Below are 21,819 nucleotides of genomic sequence, written 5' to 3' on the forward strand. Positions count from 1 at the left end.
TTGTGAAATCGAAGACGAAAGTACATTGCACCACTTTTTTACCTTTACCCAGTATCTTCATCCCCAAGAACTTTTTTTATTTTAACATATCGTGCTTGTGTGAAATTATTTTTTAAGTCCTGTTTAACATTTTTGATTGAGCTTTAACTAACTACACATGTTAAATATAAATGCCTACACTCCCTTTTGTGGCCTTCTTCATACAATGTAAACATTCTCTGTTATTTGTTTTCTATTTTTAAAATGTAATGGGTATTTATAACCTGAACAGATTAATGCAATTAACTATGTTCAGTTGTGAGAAAAAGGAAACTCTGCTTCTTCGGAATGTCATTAAACAGAATGTACATTTGAGGAAATACCTAAGTGATCATGAAGTTGCTCAAGGGCTTCTTGAAGAGACCGTTCCACCCTCAATTCCTGGTGCATCGTCCAGGGTGGCAACAAAAGAAAATGGCCCGGTTAAGGAAGTCCAGGCCACCTTCTCCAAAGCAGAGAAGGATTCGACCCCTGGTCCAAAGGAGAGAAGCTCTTCCTTTGCCACCGCAATACACTACAGCTCTCGGTTTTTTGAATGCATATTTACCCTGTTTTGGAATTGATGATGGATTTGGTTGAAATACGGCATACTACAATAAATAGAATAAAACATGCTACAGAACCTTGTCCACTAACAAATAGCAAAGTATCTGCTCCTTCCTTTTACTTCAAATGTATAACGACCAAAGTATCACCTACCCATAAATTGATTCCTTGATACTGATTTTCTTTCCATTAACAAGGATAGATTGTGTCAAACGTCATTTATAACGGCTCTTAAAACAAAATGTCGCCACAACCTCCTTCATTTTAACTAGAACATGTGCACTCTGGTTTGTACTTTTTCATAGACATAAGAATACCATGTAATCTACTATCGTATCTACGCACAGCTATCAATAATCATTTTCCTGTTAGAAAACCTATGTTTTCTTGCCATACTAAAGAATGAATAACTAGTGATATAAAATGCAGATGCATTTAGAAAGCAAGTTTCCTCAAGCACTGTATTTTTTTATTTTGTTACAAGACACTCCTCAATTTTACTTCATGCAAATTCATTTATCATTAATTCATCTAAATACGAACAACATTATTTACTTCTACAACAGAAGCCCGATCTAAAACCGGTTTCTTGTTTCATTTGGCGACTTCCACAATATGGAAAAATCCTTAGTTAGAGGTAAGCCTCTTCAGGTGTTACCATGGATACCATGAAGGCTTCAAGTTCTGGCCTTTAGGCAGTGAATATGGTATTTATCTCCCTTACTATATGAAGTGGCCAATCTTCATGTTGCTCATCTATTGTACTTCTGTTGAGTGCAATAGCCTGCAAACCTTTCTGGGTTCAAGGTTTATGTGTTCCTGAACAAATGTAAATCAATCTACATATATTATAATTAAATGGGCAATTTCCTTTACTTAAATCTTTATATGCAATGTATGTGTTTTGATAAACCCCCAAAACGTACACGTAATTACTTTTTTGTATACCTAGCCAACTGTGGGAATATAGGGTTGCCTTATTTTGTTGTGCTTACTCTTTTGTTCGCATCAAGAATGCAAGCACAGCAATCCAGTTTATCTGACCGTATGAGTAATAGTGTAAAAACGTGTAGCCATGATTACAATTTTCCAAAAGAAAACAATTTTAGGCAATACGGTGTATTCCTGCCTTTTCCTCTGTACTGGTGCTCTTTTGGCAGCCTAGCGCCAATGCAGCCACCCTTGCACCTTGGTGCGAGGGTGGCTACGTTGCATGCAGGATTGTTTTTATGCAGGAAGTGGCACCTTTCTGCACAAAAACATTCATGAGAGGCATAGTTCTCTTTCTATGTGTGCTGCAAAATGATATGATGTTTTCCCTCATTACTCCTCTCCTGGGAAGGCGTATCTTTTTGTTGCATTACCAGGTTTATCAGTTATGATAAATCTGGGAATGCATCAAAAAATGTGGGAGTTGCTTAGGAACACCCACGCAGTGTCCATAGAATGCCTTCCCAGAGCAGAGTAAGGCAACAAAGCAATTTGAGCTGCGTTGCCTTACTCCAGTTTTATGGAGCCACTCAGGGCCATGCAAAGTGGCCTTGTGTGGCTTCATAAATCTGACTTGAGGTTTGCATTGCTCTTCCACCACTTTGCGTGGACACATATTTCAAATTTTCTGCATTGGTGTGGCTGTGATTATTTTCTATCTTATCCTGCTGAGACCTAATCTATTGTGATATTTCAGCTTTCATGCTGTAATCTTGTGTCTTTTTAATATTCTCCTGACATGCATATATGCTGCGACGGTTATTAATTGGCCATAAAATAAAATATTTAACTTTAATCACCAGTTCCTGGTCCCTATCGTGTGGTCAAGTGGGCTTCATGAGCATTGAATAGTTTTATTAATGACAACTGCCTTGGTGTCTCGATCATCTTAAAAAGATCCATCAGATGACACATTGTAAATTACGCACCTGCATGCTCTCACAGTGCATACATCGAAGTGCAACGATTTAAAATATAAACTCCTATTTGCAAGTATTAAGCCAAAATGCTTCGGGATTGTAAAAATGCTTAATCTCCAATCTTAATAACACGTCGCAGGGTGCTAATCAAGTTAAATGCTTGAGCTCAATTTGTTTCCCTTTAAAAAATACTCCTATTAAGTCAGTGCCTTGATCATGTGATTTCTACTAGTCTACACAACAGAATACATTTGATAGAATTAGCACAGAGCTGGTAACCACCAGATTCAGTCACTAGGGCTCAACTTCTACAACTACAGTATGCTTATGACACAGGTAGTATGCTAGTCAGCGGCTCATTTGTGCCAGTGGAAACCGATGGACCCCACCATCACTTTTTTGAGGAGACCTAGACTCTTTGATCCTCCAGGCTGTGCTGCCTGTGCCTTTCTTTCCACAGCCTGCAGAAACCAAAGCTTTTTTTCCATGGGAGTAGCATCATGAGTGATACACTGGTGAGTGAGATCATTTTGCTATGGAGGAGTGTGTAAACTGTGCATGGCTCACCCTGTGTAGTAAAGCAATGGGAAGTGGCTTGAATGAGCATATGTCACATAAGATGACTGTGCACATCAGCTCATGAAAGTTGGCCTCATCACCAATAATTGTTCTATGAAGCTTGGTGCACATGCCTATGCCCCACAGTGTCACTTTCCAGAATCCTTCAAGACATACCTTGCTGTATGTCACTTTCTCACTGATGAAACAGTGGGTGTAGTAATCCAAAACCACTCCACTGCAGGCTGTCCTTAATCCAGGCTACACTGCCACGCCACCCAGGATGGGAGGGTTAGGTGAAGGAAGAGTAAAGAAAAATAGTAGGTGTGAGTAGGAGAAAGAAGGTCCAGGAATGTGCTGACCATGTGAGGAAAGAATAGGTAAAGAAACAGGAAATAGGGGCTGATGACTGAACATGGCAAGTATCGGAGTGAAGTTTGCACGGTGCCAACTACTGCAGGAGAGAAGGCAAGAGAGTGATTAGGAGAGGTAAAGAAAGGAGAGAAAAGGTACGTCCTGGAGTGGAGCACCAGGCAAGAGAGTTAGGATGGAACAGGTGAAGACAGGCGAGGTAACTATTACTATGAAGGAGAGCAGGCAAATGGAGTAAGGACACAGCAGGGAAATAGAGGACTTGTGTCAGTGACTAATTCCACTTTTATGTGCGACATTAAATATTGATCAGACATCTGAATAAAAACATTCCCAAAGAAAACATTTTGTGAACAAATATTGCTTCTTAAAGCCAACATAGCAACCTGAAATTCAACGCACAGCCCACTGGATCAACGCACAGTGGAGCCAGAATGACGCAGCCCGCCTTCCTGAGAGGAACTGACACATCGCCTACCGTGCGGTAGAAATTTCCACACAACGGCCACTGGATCGACGCAGCCCCTGTAACGTCCTGTCAGCGCCGGATTTCATCATCCACCAAAAACCCTACAACCAGAAGAGGATCCGAGCACCGGAAAGTGGCGCAAAGCCTTCCCTGCGTGAAAAAAGCAACACATCGCCGTGTGCAGCCCGAAAAATCGATGCACACCTCCCTGTTTTACAGGCATCTCCTCCTCTGCGGTTCTTTGCGGAGATTTTGGGGGTCATTACAACCCTGGTGGTCGGTGTTAAAGCGGCGGTAAAACTGCCAACAGGCCGGCGGTAAAAAAGATGGAATTACGACCGTGGTGGAAACCGCCAACATAGACAGCCACGGCAGTACAAACAAACACCGCTGCAGTAACCGCCAACAGACAGGCGGAGGACAATGTACCACCCAAACTATTACAACCCACCAATCCGCCACCTTTTCCGGGGGGGGATTCACTGCGAACAAAAACACGGCGGAAACAGGACTTCGAAGGGAAAACGCGCACCTCTACACACCCCACAAGGAATCAGGACGCCATGGAACCGGAGCTCCAGATTCTGCCAGCCTTTATCTTCCTGCTCCTCTACCAGGAGCACGAACGCCGCCGGCGAAGACAACGGTGAGTACTGCACCTACGACACAGGGGAGGGGGGGGGGGAAACAGTGACACACACACGCAACACACAACACCCCCACCCCCACCCTCACCCACTACAACACACACGCTAATACATATTGACACATAACAGTTACACCCCCCAACCCACCCTGGAAGAATGCAAGGACAAAAGGAAATAAGTCGAATAATTGTGATATATTCAATTACCTACAACAAAAATATTTACAAATATATACATTTATACTATATACAATTATATACACCAAGAACACAAGTCCAAGGGATTCCACCATCATAGTCCGTGGATCACTGGGCCCAAAAGGCATGGTCGAGGTCCACACTCAATACCCGAACAAGACGGAGAGAACACTGCAGGGGCATCAGTTGGAAATAAAAAAAAGGCACCTCAGGGGGAAGGGAAAGAGGGGGCACCTCAGCCAGTTGAGTGCACAACGTCAGATCCACAAGGGGGCTCCATGCCCACTGCTGCATCCTGGGGAGTGCAAAGCCACAGTCTCACAAGTCTCTACAGTGGGTGGTTTGCCCACTGTTCAATCCTGGGGAGTGAAAAGCCACAGTCTCACAAGTGTCTACAGTGGATGGTTTGCCCACTGTTCAATCATGGGGAGTGCAAAGCCACAGTCTCACAAGTCTCTACAGTGGGTGGGCTGCCCACTGTTCAATCCTGGGGAGTGCAAAGCCACAGTCTCTCAAGTGGATTCTCCACTGGTTCTGGAGGGGGCTTTGTGCCCAGAGTGCTTCATCCTGCCAAGTACAGAGGTAGTGGATGTAAATCTCCACTGGTTCTGGAGGGGGCTTTGTGCCCAGAGTGCTTCATCCTGCCAAGGACAGAGGTAGTGGATGTTCTTCTCCACTGGTTCTGGAGGGGGCTTCGTGCCCAGAGCGCTTCATCCTGGAAAGGACTGAGGTAATGGATGCTCTTCTCCACTGGTTTCTGGAGGGGGCTTTATGCCCAGAGTGCTTCATCCTGCCAAGGACAGAGGTAGTGGATGCTCTTCTCCACTGGTTCTGGAGGGGACTTTGTGCCCAGAGTGCTTCATCCTGCTCGTGGCGGTCTCAGTAGCGGCAGAGCTTTTGGCGCTCATTGGCCTGCGGTGCTGGTGGTGGCGGTGTCCTGTTCAGCAGTGCTTGTGGTGGTCTTGTCCTGTTCAGCGGTGCTGGTGTGTTGAGGTGTGTGCATGCTGGTCTGATGGTGTGCTTGGGATAGGCTGAGGTACAGGGGTGTGGGTCTGGGTGGAGGAAGTTGGAGGGGGGAGGCTAGAGACAGGGACAATGGCTGCCATTAGTCAGTGCTGAGGCCAGAGTCTGAAAAGCTTGCTGAAGGGCTGCCTGACCAGAGTGAATGCCCTTCAGGAATGCATTGGTTTATTGCAACTGCCTCTCTAAACCCTGGATAGCATTCAAGATGGTAGACTGCCCAACAGTGAAGGACCTGAGGAGGTCAATGGCCTCCTCACTGAGGGCTGCAGGGGTGACTGGGGCAGGGCCTGAGGTGCCTGGGGCGAAGGTGATGCGCACCCTCCTGGGTGAACGGCCACGGGGCACATGCTGAGGGGCTGCTGGGAGGGTGGTGCTGGTAGGGGGGGTGGCGGCTGTACTTGTAGATGCGGGGGGCACAGATGGGCCCGCCACCGCAAGGTAGCTCCCATTAAATGAGGAGTCCGTCTCGCTGGTGTCAGCTCCTGTCCCCGCCGTGGAGCTCCCCTCGCTCTCCGTCCCACTGGTGAATTCGGAGTCATGTAGTCTTGCCCTCCAGGGCCCTGTGGGATGCAGCTCTCTCCTGCTCCGGTGTCACTGCTCCTCCCCCTGATGATGCTAATGCACACAAGAACAGGGAGACCACAAAACGGGGGGTGGAAGACAGAAGAAAGACATGTTGAGTCATGCAATACCGCTACCGTTGGCTGATACGAGAGACACAGAAGCCCCCTGCACTACGCCGTGCACTTGGGGTCCATTATTCAATCCCTGGGACATGGCTTACAAGGCTATGGCCGATTTCTGCACACATGGATGTCACAGGAGCCTGACTAGGTGTAGTTGGCACTGTATACAGGTGGGGTGGGGTGCCACAGGGCCTGCCTGAAGAAGGGAATTTAACTACCAAACTCGCCCTGGCCTAAGAGAACCCACAGACCACCCCCCCACCCAGACACCTACAATGCGTGCTGAATCAGCAGAATGAGAGTGTATTCACCCCCTTGTGGCTGCTGTGATGCCCTCAAACGCCAATCCAACTCCGGGTACGCCACCGCCAGGATCCTGAACATCAGGGGGGTCATGGTGCGACGGGCACCCCTCCCACGTTTGGAGGCCATCCCCAGCTGGCCCTCCGCCGTCTTCTTGCTCCAGCGGTGAATGTCCTCCCATCTTTTCCGGCAGTGGGTGCTCCATCTGTGGTAGACCCCCAGGGTCCAGACTTCCTTGGCAATGGCACGCCAGATGTCCTTCTTCTGGTGGGCTCTGACCTACAGTAATTGTCCAGGGGGAAAAGAGTAGTAATTACCAACTGCACCGTCACAGTCATTCGACCGCATCCCTACCCTTGCCATGACCCACATGCACTCACCGTTGTTTCATGCACGCCTCATTCTCACCCCGCCATCTTTCATCCACCCCACTTCACAAAGGCATTGCCCATACTGCATGCTCTCAGTGTACTTACCTGTTTGTCCGGAGGACCGTAGAGTAGCGTGTACTGGGAGAGGATCCCATCCACGAGTTTCTCCAACTCCTCCGTGCTGAAGGCAGGGGCCCTTTCCCCAGACACATGAGCCATTGTCTCTTCCAGACTGAGGTCACAGCAGCACTTGCAGTGTAGGTCCTCTCCTCTCGAAGATCATGTATCGAGTGATTGAACAAAGAGAAAATGGCGGTCATGTCCGCGGCGGTGGGTACCGTCACCGCCGGCGTACAACGTCATTGGCTCCTGGGACCCATAGGGTCCAATGTTAACCAATGCAGAATTGCGCCACGGTCTTAGACCGCCTACCGCGGCGGTGTACAACTCCAGCGCAGTTACCTCATATCCCCTTGTCCCACCTTACAGGTCAGGCAGCCGCCATTTCATGGGCCCACATGGCTCAATTTTGACTGCGTCACACATACCTAGGCCTTGCCGCAACACTATTATAGGCAAAATTTGAATTTAATATTTTCAGAGTAAGTTGTGTTTACGTACCTCCGAGTTAGTTGACTCTCTGCTCGCTGTTCTCCTCCATAGGCACCGTCCGCTGGGGCATGTGAGGAGATGGCGGCATCCTCCGGTGTACAGACCGCTGGTGGACCTGTCGACAATGGAGGAAAGACATTTGATCATCACCTACAGGCTTGATCTTGTCACAATCCAGGGACTGTGTGCCCAGTTGGAGCCAGACCTGATGTCAGCTATCCGCCATCCCACAGGAATCCCCGCTCAAGTGCAAGTGCTGTCAGTACTCCATTTCCTAGCAAGTGGGTCTTTTCAAACAACAGTGGCCATAGCATCAGGGATGTCCCAGCCTATGTTTTCCAACGTGTTGTCCAGAGTGTTGTCTGCCCTGCTGAAACACATGCAGAGCTACATCATTTTCCCTCAGGTGGAGGATTTGCCTACAGTGAAAGGTGATTTTTATGCCCTGGTATATATCCCAAACATCATAGGTGCCATTGATGGGACACATGTGGCCTTGGTCCCCCCGCAGCAGTGAACAGGTGTAAAGAATCCGGAAGAGTTACCATTCCATGAATGTGCAGATGGTGTGTTTGGCAGACCAGTACATCTCCCATGTTAATGCAAAATGTCCTGGCTCAGTGCATGACGCTTACATCCTGTGGAATAGCAGCATCCCTTATGTGATGAGGCAACTCCAGAGGCACCGGGTGTGGCTATTAGGTGAGCACATGGACCCAAATCAGTGGGAATAGTTGTCTGGGTCTGTGGATGTCCCTATGAGTTAGTGTGTGTCTAACAGTTGTCCCTGGACATTTGCAGGTGACTCTGGTTACCCCAACCTATCATGGCTACTGACCCCAGTGAGGAATCCCAGGACAAGAACAGAGGAACACTACAATGAGGCCCATAGGCGAACTAGGAGGATTATAGAGCGGACCTTCGGCCTCCTGAAGGCCAGGTTTCGGTGCCTCCATATGACAGGTGGTTCCCTATTCTACTCACCAAAGAAGGTATGCCAGATCATCGTGGCCTGCTGTATGCTTCACAACTTGGCTTTGCGACAACAGGTGCCTTTTCTGCAGGAGGATGGTCCAGAAGGAGGTGCTGTGGCAGCTGTGGAGCCTGTGGGCAGTGAAGACGAGGAAGCAGAAGAAGAGGACATCGACAACAGGAACACGGTGATCCTGCAATACTTCCAATGAGGCACAGGTAAGAAGACAAACCTGCCTGCTACATCTAATTTAAATCTACTACCTCTCTACTGTCTGTCATTTTCATCCAGTGTATGGTCACTGAGTTGTCACTTTCCCTTACGATTTCACAGATGTGGGACCCACTGTGTGACATCTGCTTTGTTTCCTCAAGGACTAGAGCTGTGTGACATAGGTATGTTGACATTACATTTGAAAGAGCATTTTGGCACTGTAATTGCTAATACACTATTTCAAAATCACAGACAGACTCCAGATTGTTTTGTGCTGTAAGGGTGTTTATTTAAGTGCTCAATATTGGAGGGGGTTGTAAAAATGGTGAGGGGTGATGGTGGAGGAATGTCCATTGCAGAGTCCAGTCTATTAGTACCACAGGTGCATTGTCCAAAGGGGCATAGGAAGTGGAGCTGGGGCAGTTTCATTATGGACAGGGTGACAAGGTGGGACAAATGGATGACAATCAGGGTGGTCTAATTTCTTGGCGGGGGTCTTGGCATCGTTCTCTGTCTTTGTCCTGGATCTCAGGGACCATTTGCGGGGTGGTTCTCCCTCTGCAGGGAGTGGGTCGCTGGTATCGTGGTCCTGTGCCGGTGCCTCCTGTCCACTAGCGCCGGCGGAGGTGGTGGGTAGTTCATCGTCCAGGCTAGTGTCAGGGGCCCCTTGTTGTGCCACAGTGTCCATCCTGGTGTTGACGAGTTCCTTCAGCACCCCTTCAATGGTGCCCAGGGTGGAATTGATGGATTTGAGTTCCTCCCTGAAGCCCAAATACTGTTCCTCCTGCAGCCACTGGGTCTCCTGAAACTTGGCCAGTACCGTTGCCATCGTCTCCTGGGAATGGTGGTAGGCTCCCATGATGTTGGAGAGGGCTTCGTGGAGAGTGGGTTCCCTGGGCCTGTCCTCCCCCTGTCGCACAGCAGCCCTCCCAGTTCCCCTGTGTTCCTGTGCCTCTGTCCCCTGAACCCTGTGCCCAATGCCACTGCCCCAGGTCCTTGTTGTTGTTGGGGTGGTGGGTTATCCTGGGTTCCCTGTAGTGGTGGACACACTGCTGATTGACGTGTCCTGGGGACAGAGGTATGGGCCCACTGGGTGGGTGCTGCGCTGGTGTTTCCAGAGGGGGGAAGCTCTGTAGTGGCCTGTGCCAGTGTGAGGGGAACCGACTGTCCCGAGGTCCCAGATGGGCCAGGCTGGTTGACTAGATCCAGTTGGACAGAGCTGCTGACATCACGGTGGGCCTCTTCTGTGGGTGGAGTGGATATGTCTGGACCCTCCTGTCCGGTGACGTTGGGTAGGGATCCTGCAGGGGATTAAAGGCATGATTATTGCATCTGTGTGTGCCATGGTGTGCAATGGGTGGGTGACCGTGTACCCCAGTGCTTACATTATTGTGTTGGACCTTGTGTGATAATTGTTTAGGGGTCTGTGTGGGTATCTGTAGTGGACATGCTTTGGTGATGGGTGTCCATGCTTTGTTGTTGCATGCAGGGCTTGGTGTTGGGATGGGTGGTTGGTGATAGTGGGATATATGTGAGGTGTTGGAGTGATGGGGTGAGGGTGAGGGTGAGGGTGGGGGTATATCATAGCATGCAGGTAGGGTGGGGGATATGGTATTTAAGAACTGACTTACTAGAGTCCATTCCTCCAGCTACTCCTGCAAGGCCCTCAGGATGCAGTATAGCCAAGACCTGCTCCTCTCATGTTGTTAGTTGTGGGGGTTCGCCGCCAGTCCTCTGAACTGCAATCTGGTGTCTTGAGACCACGGAACGCACCTTCCCCCGTAGTTCGTTCCACCTGTTCCTGATGTCATCCCGTGTTCTTGGATGCTGTCCCACTGCGTTGACCCTGTCCACGATTCTTCACCATAGCTCCATCTTCCTAGCTATGGAGGTGTGATCACACCTGTGATCCGAATAGCTGTGGCTCTACCTGGATGATTTCCTCCAATATGACCCTGGGTTCCACCTCAGAGAACCTGGGGTGCCTTTGCGGTGCCATGGGTTGGTGTGGGTGATGTATGAGGTGGTGTGTGTTGTGTTGTGTGGGGTGATATTTAGTGGTGTTTTGTGTGAGGTGCGTGGATGTTATGCGGGTGATGGTGTTGAGTACCTGTGGATGCTCATTTGTAGATGGTGGTGTCTCTCTCTGGCCTTCTGTCGCAATTGTTGTCGTAGGGGTTTGTGGGTAATGTGGTTGTGTGTTTTATATTGTATTGGGTATGTGGGAGTGGTGTGTGTAAGTGTATCAGGTGTGTGAATTTCGAATTGTCCAATGTGGATGTGTTTTGTGAATGTGTGTGGATTTTGAGCGCGGCGGTGTGTACCGCCAATGGAATACCGCAGTTGAAAGACCGCCGTGTCGATTCGTGGGTCGTGATAGTGTGGGCGTATTCTTGTTGGTGTGACGGTGGAGGGTTTCTTATCGCCAGTTTATCACTGACCTTTGGTGTGGCAGACTTGTGTGGGTGTCTAGATTTTGGGGGATTCCGGCCTTTGGGTTATAATGGCCATGGCAGAATTCCGCAGCGGTGTGTTGGGGGTCTTCTGCACGGCGGTAATCGGCTTTTACCGCCAATGTTGTAATGACCACCTTTGTACGCAAACCACGTGCTTTGTGCTTGCAAAAGACATTTATCGCTTTTAAGAGACTAAAAGCACTTTATATCATTTTTACAGTGATATCTCAGCATAGACGTATTGCATCTTAATAGTTTTGACCTGCATTTTACCAGATAAATATTATATATTTTTCAAAACACTGTGAGGTGTATTTTTGTGGTGTTCTACTGTGTTATTGCATGATTTATTTCACAAATACTTTACACATTGCCTTCAAAGTTAAGCCTGACTGCTCAGTGCCAAGCTACCAGAGGGTGGGCACAGGATAATTTGGATTGTGTGTTACTTACTCTGTCTAGAGTGAGGGTCCTTTCTTGGACAGGTAACCTGTCTGCCAACCAAAGACCCCATTTCTAACATCAAATATCACCTAAGTTTTTTTCTACCCCATTGGCACATTAGGCTTTGGGCTTCTTGACACTATTTCTAGAACAAACTTTAAAAATTCATATCTCTGATTCCCCTTATTGTTTTTTTTTCATTTTGGAGTCATTTTGTTTATTCAATTTTACTCTCGTTTTCAATTTTGTTTCAAGATTTTTTTTTGTTTTGCATTTTGACTTTGTTACTGTTTTAGTACTGCATAAATACCTTACACAGAACCACTAAGTTAAGCTTTTCTGCTCTGTGCCAGATACCAGGGTGTGGTCTGGTTTATTTAGGGATGTTAGTGGTTCACCCCGAAAAAGATTATGATTATTACTTTAAGTGGATACTTACTGCCCTCAAATAATAACTACATTTCTTACAACTGCCATTGAGCTAACTCATTACCGACCAAGCTCAAGGGGGAACAGCAGGCTGCACCCTCCCCTTCTCGGGTGCCTTTGAGCTCCATTCAGCTTGCTGCGGGAGCAGTAACGAGAGTAACAGCAGAAAATAGCCATGAACATCTTGAAGAACCTGAGCTTTACCCATTGTACTTTGATGTTTAGCAGAGGCGGCTCCTCCATTATCGTGGAAAAGCACCACCCCACTCTGATAGCCAGCAGAGGCAAACATGAAAAATCAAATGATAAAAAAAATGTTATTATCATTTTATTTTTCACTGTGCCAGACGAGTATTAGGGCGGGGTCTTGCCATCCTCAGGTTCAGGGAGAAGGACTGTTGGTCACTGTAAGTGTGAATGTTGGTTTGACCGGCTCTCATAGGTCAGCCAAACCGATATGCACACTTAGCATTTCTCCAACCCGACCTGTAACGCACAACTGGGTGGAGAACAGACACATGTTCCCAGGCCCTGTCTGAGCACCAAACCAGGCTGCTCAGACCAATCCCACGCTTCTCTCATGCTGAGTAACAGTATTACCAGCATGATAGCAGCATCTGGATTGGCATGTGGGAGTCTGAACAGTGTGGACTAGCCTGTGGACTGTTGATAAGGACAAGCGCAGAAGAGCAAGGTAGCGGCCACTAAGTAGTATTTTATACTTGTTTTTATTATTTACCTGCAATTTTTTGGTATTCCCCCCTGCCCCACCACTTGGAATTGACAGTAATCCCACTGATGTTCAGGCGGCCACACCACTGGACCCAAGAGTGCTGAACCACATGCTACCTTAGCTGGTCAACTACTATGGCAACCCTCACTCTAGGACTCATGCCCACAGCTGGGAGAGTGAAAAAGCCATGGAAAAAGCAAGCAAGCAAGTTGCATCATTGATTGGAGAAGATCATAGAGAGATTATTTTCACCAGTGATGCTACTTAGTCCAATATCCCAGCTGTTAAGGGTGTTGCAAGATTTTATAAATCATGGAAGAAGCGTATAATTACGACACTATGTTCACGCAGAATGTTAATGAGTTTACCAATGAATATTCATGTGTTTAGAGTGTTAGATTTGCATATAAGGTGCACCTACCAGAGTGTCCGTCAATGTTCACAAAGAGTACCTATTAATAGCTTATTAATATTAAATGTTGAGCTTATGTTTGAATCATGTGGTAATAGGTCATATTAAGGGTTATGCATTATGTATTAGATTTATCAAGGTTAGGCCTTAACTTAGCGAGGTCTTGGCCTAGTTCCCGGCCTCATGTCAAGCTGTATTTCTTAGGCATTTTATAAAATGGATGCTTAGATAATTAAATTGTGATTTTCCACTGTACAGTCCATGTGTTTGTAGCTGAAGTTAGTTCTCATAAGAAACTGCTTGCTAGAAGATTATGTACTTGCTAGTGTAACAATGTTTAATGTAATGTGTGTAAGACTGACTTTCCCAGGAGAAGACAATGGGTGCAATGACTGGAGTATAAGCTGCAACAATATTGATATCTGACGAGCCAAATGATGAGAGTGGGAGAAGAGAAGCCAATCATCAACATGTGAACATGTACTAGTAGAATTGTGGATTTGAAGTTTTAGTTTCATTGGACTAAGTGTGACCATGCGATCCCTTGACCAATTAGAATGTGGGAAGTAGTTTTAGGAAATCTAACTTAGCCAGACTGCACAGAGAGGAGATACAGGCATTATTTTCTAGACCATCCCGAGAAGAGACGTGTTTAACTTTACTGCTTTTTCTGAACTTTGATGCTGAATCCTGATGTCTTGCTGACCGAACTGATGTCCTGTCAACAAAGACTGTCACAGCTTGCTGAAATATATTGAGGACAGGTATACTGCCCTTGTTATTTATTGTCATGTCTATTTGCTCTTGTTTCTAGGTACCAACCACTATTTTGATAGAGCTATAGTTCGATGTTTTTCTACATTTGTGTGACTAAATTGTTTTGCATGAAGTCCAAACATGCTATTCTTATCTGGTGTTAGTTAGGGTTTTCACGGATAAAGTGTGCTATATGTATTAACAGCTGATGTCTTTTCTTTCCTGAATCTAAATGTATGTAATATCATTTGCGCAGTTATTCTTGCTATTAATGTTTACTGTAACTCTAGAATGTGTAGTAGCTCAAGCTTTGGTTAGATTGCAATTCTTTTGCCGATTTGGACAGCCAGTATTGTTTCTGCATGTTTATCATTTGATTTTGAAATTAAGGTCCACGTGTACAAAGATCCGGTTTTGCGACTTGCAAACTGTGAGTCTAGGCGACTCGCAATTTGCGAATCGCAAAACCGATGTACAACAGTGTCAATGACACTGCGATTCCCAATAGGGTCCCAAATGACCTACCTCATGAATATTCATGAGGTAGGTCGCAAATTGGGACCCCATTGGGAATGGCGGCACTCACAGGGATGGTGGCCTGCTGGTGTCAACAGATCACCATGTCTGTGACTGCTTTTAAATAAAGCAGCATTTTTTTTGTTAGATGCAGCCTGTTTTCCTTAAAGGAAAACGGAATGCATTTTGAAAACAAAAATGAAAAGTGGGACCACTGCTTGCTCTGAAAAAATGTTTTCGCATGCATTCACAAAGGGACCCCTTCCCTTTTGCGAATGGGTTAACACCAATTTGAAATTGGTGTTAACTGCGATTGCTTTGCGACCACATTCGCGGTCACAAAACAATTGTACATACCAGTTAGATTCGGTACCAGGAAGGGACGCCCTTGACACGCCCGATACTAATACTGAATCGCAAAACCCAAACTGTGATGCGGTAACAAGTTACTAAATCGCAGTTTGGGCTTTGAACATCCCAAAAAGCATCTGCGAATCAGCCCCTTTGCGACTAGAAAAATGCTTTGTACATCTGGCGCTTAGTTACGTGACATTAGCATTGTTAATATAGAGAAATAAACATTCTAACTTTTACGTAGTGGTCTGGTGATTCATGACTGCAAGGTCATGGTGTGTGGAAATTACTGACTCTTATTTGATTATTGATGTTATTGACTGTTGATGTACGGGATATATAAAGGTCCATCGGTCTATTCGCGTCTCCCTTGTAAATTTACTTAATAAGGTCTGACGCGCTAACACTAGTGTGTGCTGAACTCATGCCGTTCATTTGAAGCGGCAGGCTATAACAAAACATACTTGCCCGTCAAGGAAAACGGGCTCCTTGATCTTAATGAAATGGAGACCTCTATAAGAGCAGACAAAACCCTCGTATCTGTTATGGCAGTCAACAGTGAGACTGAGGTTAAACAACCAATAAAGGAAATCGGTCACACATGTAATTCCCATAAAAATGCAGATGCTGCACAGGTGGTTGTTGTAAATTAAATTAAAAGAGACCTGATGAGCATCAGCAGTCATAAAATTTATGGACCAAAAGGAGTGGGTGCCAAATATGTTCGCTGTCACTCAAGAGTGCATTTGGAGACATTGCAGAGTGGTGGTGGTGAGGAACGAGGGCTAAGATCAGGTACAGTTCCCACCCTTTTGGATGTAAGTATTGGGGCAGCTTGTGATGCAGCACAACAGGACATATAGTATGATCAAAGACAAATAAACAAGTTAGCTGATATACTAATGCAGAACTCATTACCTCTCCTCCCAAAACACATGCCTATTAGTGGGCCTTCTTGTGAAGGGGGTGCAGTGCATCTAGGGCGAGGACATAGGAGGTGATTTAAAAACATGAAAATAAATTGTGCAATATTGAAGGTAAATATATGTTAAATGGTTTGGGTCACAACCACAAAGAGAAACAGACTAAATAAACACATTTCAATTTCTAGAATGGATACATTAAATTTTCAAAGTTGGTAAAACCATCACATCTTAAAGTTTAATGATAAAATGTTGTCTGAGGGGAGTCACTATTAGACATAGAAGTCTGCTAATTATTCAGGCGGGTGTGACTGGCTCGCCTTTTTTAGCCCTCCCCGTCCCTCTTGGACCTGACGATGAAAATACTGGAAAAAATCATGGGTGCCCACCAGAGTGCCCTTTCATTGCCTGTAGATTTTTAACAATTGTAAGAGTAAACTCTTCCATGAAATGTGTGCGCCAAATATCTATTTGGCAACGAACAGCCCTAAAGATACACAAATACAGGCACCGTTAGGTTAAGACGTTCCTAGACATTTAATTAGCAATTGATAGGTTTTGAAGCAATTTTTTCTATTATCAAAGGTGTCCACCAGAAGGCAGAAACAAACTGAGATTATTCACTAAAAGTGTCAGCAAGCCAGAAGTGTTCATAAAGGCTGGCTAAGATGATAAGAAGACAATGCCCTTGTTAGGTGCAAGTTGTTTCTCTGTGGTGATAACGCAAGCTTTTGAATACATCTCTTTAGACCAGATGTACGACTGTTAGCTTTTGCGACTCCCAAATTGCGATTTTTATTGACTTGCACTTTGCAAGTCACGAAAGCTGACACTGCTTGTGATTCGCAAGGGACCTGCCTCATTATTATTCATGAGTCAGGCTGTAATTTGCGACCCATTTGAGAATGGCCAGCACTCACATGGATGGTGGACTGCTGGAGTCAGCAGACCACCATGTCTGTGACTGCTTTTTAAATAAAGAAGTTTGTTTTTGTTTTGTAAGGAGCCGGTTTTCCTTAAAGGAAAACAGAAAGCATTACAAAAACAAGCATTTGCAATGCAATGGGTCTCGCATGTGCTTGAGTTAGAGCTATTGGCGCTGTAAATTATTAACTGGACATTTCTTGCCACATAAAATGGTCAACCCTGCCTCATAAGTTGGGCTTTTCCTGCCACATAATTCCAGTGGGCATGGATATAACTAAAGCACTTCCATTTACCTTCTTAATCTATCTACAACAAAAAATGAAAATGTTGCCATTTTGCATCCTAATTTAAATCTGCCATGCTTATTCAAATAGAATACCACTTTCAACACCCCACCATCAGAGTTGCCTGCTGGCTACCACAATTCCCCCATAAAAAGACACAAAACACCCACTGAGGAGTAACAAGAGAAATAAACTAAAATGGTTGCCCAGACATATCTAGAGTGTTCAAACAGTCAGAGTGTAATAAGGATAAGTTGGCCTGAATCATGGTCATAATTGCAATAAGGAGAGATTAATAAAGCATATACAATTATCATATCAACCAGTGCTTAATTTGTAAATAATCATGTGCCGGTGCCTAAAGCTTTCCTTTGCAATGCGCCGCTGTTGCAGTTCAATGTGAATACTAAGGCACCAGTATTCTAAAGCCATCTCAGGCATTTCATATATGTACAGCCACTTTTAACCCCTTTAGCTCAAACTTGCATTGCCTAGTTTGAAAATAATCAGGTGCAGGTGCCTAAAGCTTTCCTGTGCAATGCGCTGCTGCAGGAGTTCAATGTGAATATTGAAGTAGCAATTTTCTATAGCTAACTCAGGCATTTTTAATGTATGTACAGCACATATAACTCCTTTAGTGCAGTGCTTAATTTGTAAATAATCAAGCGGCGGTGCCTAAAGCTTTCCTTTCTAATGCGCATCTGTTGCAGTTGAATGTGAATAGTAAGATACCATGATTCTAAAGCAATCTCAGTCATTTTAAATAAATGTACAGACACTTTTAACCCCTTTAGCTCGCAGTGCTTAATTGGTAAACAATCATGTGCCGGTGCCTAAAGCTTTCCTTGAGAGTCCTCCCAGTACTCCACTAATCCCTCTGTTCCTGGAACTGGGTTTAAAACGGATTGCTGACCTGATAAATTTAAGTCCTTTGATGTACTGGGTCAGGCTATGGACCGTCCCCGAATTAGACATATATAAAGCCTCACTTCTAGACCTGTTAACATCTACTAATTCAGCTTCTATTCCGTGGGTCAAGCACGTATTCACTTGGTTCAAGACACTGGGGTTAGGGGACTACTGGGAGAACCCTCACAAACTCGAGAAAGCCCACCTTAAAGCACTGAAGCGTGTCTACTGGTCATATTTGAGGAACAATGTCATTACTCACAAATCATGCGGTCGTCTAACTAATTCATTCATTGACACCAAATGGTACCCAAGGTTTGAACCCTATCTAGACGCTATACCTGATATTCTAGGCAAAAAGTTATATGCTAGATTTCGCTTTGGGACCTTACCATTGAAGACCGTGGTGTGTAGATGGGATCCTAATGTGACCAATGATATTTGTCCTGTGTGTGGCACCAATTCTGAATCAGTGGTGCACTTTATGTTCTTTTGCCCTGCATACATGGTTCCTAGGACCAAATGGATCCGTGACCTATGTCGAGAAATGGGAATCAGGGAATGTGCATGAGCACTGAGAATTTTAAAAAGTGATTCCACCAAAATGTTAATAATCTCTGTCAGTAAATATTTACTATCAGCATGGCGCTTAAGGAGCTTTTATATCAGTAAAAGATTATAGAAATTAGATCCTTCTGTTTAGTAAGACCAGAAGATGTGATCATTTTTACATAGAATTATGATTACCATGTGGTAATATGTTTTGGGGATGGAATAGTATTTTATATTTTTTATACTTTTATATTTCAATTCAATTTCAGCTTTATTTCGGTAAGACAATACCATAAAAGCATACCGACACAATTCATACATTTCTAAAAGAAAACAAAAGCAATTTGATAAAAACGGTAAAACCAAACCCATCATAAGATTAAAAAAATAAAATCCAGGACTCCCCCAAGGTCATACAATACAATTAGATAAAAGAAAAGAATAAGCAATTGATCGATTAAAACATTGTAGAAATACACAGTACACATCACTTTACAAAACACCAAGAATATTATAGAATCACCATAAATACAATCTGTGTGCACAAAACAAATGGGATTGATATCTGACTGTTAATAGGAATGGCTGTGTACTGGCAAGAAAGATCACTTGGTCTCTTGAACTATAGGTACGCACAAATAATGACCATTGTAAAAATAGAATTTCGTGCTTTAATAGAATTTCGTACTTTTATATTTATTTATGGTAATATTGATTATGTATTGCTTTGATGATCATTGATCGAATAAAGCTTTGTTGACTGACTGACAGTTGCTACATTATAACATTATATTTTGTTTGATCTCTAGTTCTGCGTAAATGTATTTTTTATAGCAACCTTTTGCATATTTATCTGCTTGTTTTGTTAATATGCAGTCCAGTTTACTATATAAACACACAAAAAGTTGTTTTTTAAAATACATTTACACACAACTGCAACATAAACAAACAACCATGACATAAACAAAAAAAAAAAACACTACCTAAAAACAATCTAAAAACAACAACAAACACGAGCGAAGACATGAGTAATCATATGCATTTAAAATGCATTCAGGTTAATCTGTGACAGAAACAACAAAATCCAGGAATAAACAATGGAAGTAAACTGGTCGGCATGCAAATAGGTCCAATACTGCTGAGCGCTATTGTGCTGTGTAGGGGATAAAAAGAAAAAGTAACCCAGAAATCATGCTGAAAACATGGAGCGGTATATGTTTTCAGTAGTTGGCCGGTGCTCTCACGGAGGGCAAAACAGCGGGAAAGGCATGACGTTTACGAAATCAAGAGAATGTTAAAAGGCAAGCCCGCAAACAAATGGAAGTGATGGGCTTGGTTAAAAGCCCACATAGATACCAACACCTTAGAAAAGCAGGGCTTGCGTGCTGCTATGCTCAACCTAAAAAATGAAAAGTTTCCCTTTCACCTTTTTTAGCGTAGTCAGTGGTTCATGGGACCACTGTCTGCTCTGAAAAAATGTTGGTGCCCCCATTCACAAACAGGAAGGGCTCCTTTGGGACCCATTCCCTTTTGAGAATGGGTTACTACCAACATGAAATTGGTGGTAACTAATTGTTTTGTGACATCATTCTCAGACACAAAACAATCATACATCTCTCTGCAACTCATTATTAGGAAGGGATGCCCTTGGCATTCAATAAATCACATTCTCCTTTCTTTTACTTTTTTCTCACCCTCTCATTTGTGAACGTGGAATCAAGAGAAGTCTTTTTCACCAAATGACAATTTTAGACAATACGTTTTGGAAGTGACCCTTTGTGCAGGGTCATCCCCAGACGTTTGGCCTCTTCCCTCTACTTTTTTGCTGAATTTGTTGGCTTTAGCACTTCTAACTAGTGTTAAAGTGCATGTGCCCTCTGCTTAAAACTTGGCAACATTAGCTTATGCACAATTGGCATCCTAGTTAAGTGCACTACCTGTGCCCAGGGCTTTGTAAATTATCTGTTACTAGTGGGCCTGCAGCACTCATTGTGCAACCTACTTCAGTAGCACTTCAAACATGTCTCATGCCTGCCATTGCAGAGCCTGTGTGTGCAGTTTAAACTGCCAAGTTAACACTTTTGCCAGGCCCAAACTTACTTTTTAATACATATAAGCCATTGTTCACTACTACAAGGCCTATCTTTCTCATAGGATATCATTTAATAAGTGTAATTTCCAATTGAGAAGAGATGGAACGACCACATTTGGTGTCTCTGGAAACACAATTTAAAATCACAGCTTATGGTGAAATCGGATTTTACAGTGTAATTGTGGAAATGTCACTGGATTCAAGCTAGTCAGGCTAATGAGGAGTGATACCCTGAAACAACCAGTCACAGGATGCTTGTTTCTCTTCCAGGGAGGACCTTGTCTGGAAGTTTTAGTTGGTCTGCTCTCATGGGCAAAAAAATGATGGATTTTGGCCCAGATCTCTGACTGGGGGTGAATGTTTGACATTGTTGAGCATTCTGTCCATCATCTGTTCCTTTTGCATTTTTTGTCCTGACTGTGCCAAGGATGCCCAGACGTAGGTCCCTTGCTCACTGTGCCACTGAAATCAAACTAGTCTGGCTGATGAGGGGGTTATACCCCAAAACCGGTCCCAGGATTCTTGTTTCCTGTCCAGGGAGGAACTTGGTCTGACAATTCGGGCTGGACTGTCCTATGAGAGGCAAAAAAGACTGATTTGCATATGACGGTGTCCAAACTGGGTTGGCAAAAAAATAATGGTGTTATGCCCAGATCTCTGAATGGAGGTGAATGTTTGACATTGCTCAGCATTCATCTCCCTAAGGGGGACGGTTATGCCCCGACATAGGGCATGGGCTCATTGTGCCATTGGATTCAAGCTAGTCTGGCTGCAATGGGATGATACTCAAAACGAGTCCCTGAATACTTACTTCTGGTCAGGGAGGACCTGGTCTGACAGCTCTCGCAGGACTGTTCCCATAGGGAACATGGTCAAGACTTATTTGTATATGGCTGTGTCCAAACAGGGTGGCATGCTAGGCAAAAAATTGCTGGATTTTTGCCAAGATCTCTGATTGAGAGTAAATGTTTGACATTGCTAAGCATTTCGTCCATCATATGTTTTTTTGCATTTGCCGCCCTTAGTGCGCAAGGTATGCCCAGACGGTGGTAACAGGCTCACTGTGTCACGGGATTCAAGCTAGCCTGGCTGATGAGGGGTGATACCCTGCAA

At 44.7% G+C, this 21,819-nt stretch overlaps 1 protein-coding gene and 1 pseudogene across 3 annotated transcripts in view; one reads left to right on the forward strand and one right to left on the reverse strand.

The window, feature by feature from the left end:
• The window catches only part of TMEM114 (transmembrane protein 114), a 780,869-nt gene that overhangs the window by 332,663 nt on the left and 426,387 nt on the right, over positions 1 to 21,819 (reverse strand). The gene's annotated exons all lie outside the window — the stretch shown is intronic.
• On the forward strand, positions 288 to 16,020 carry LOC138261066 (cysteine desulfurase-like; annotated as a pseudogene).

The sequence above is a fragment of the Pleurodeles waltl genome, chromosome 10 (assembly GCF_031143425.1).
Source record: "Pleurodeles waltl isolate 20211129_DDA chromosome 10, aPleWal1.hap1.20221129, whole genome shotgun sequence".
Taxonomy (NCBI): Eukaryota; Metazoa; Chordata; class Amphibia; order Caudata; family Salamandridae; genus Pleurodeles; species Pleurodeles waltl.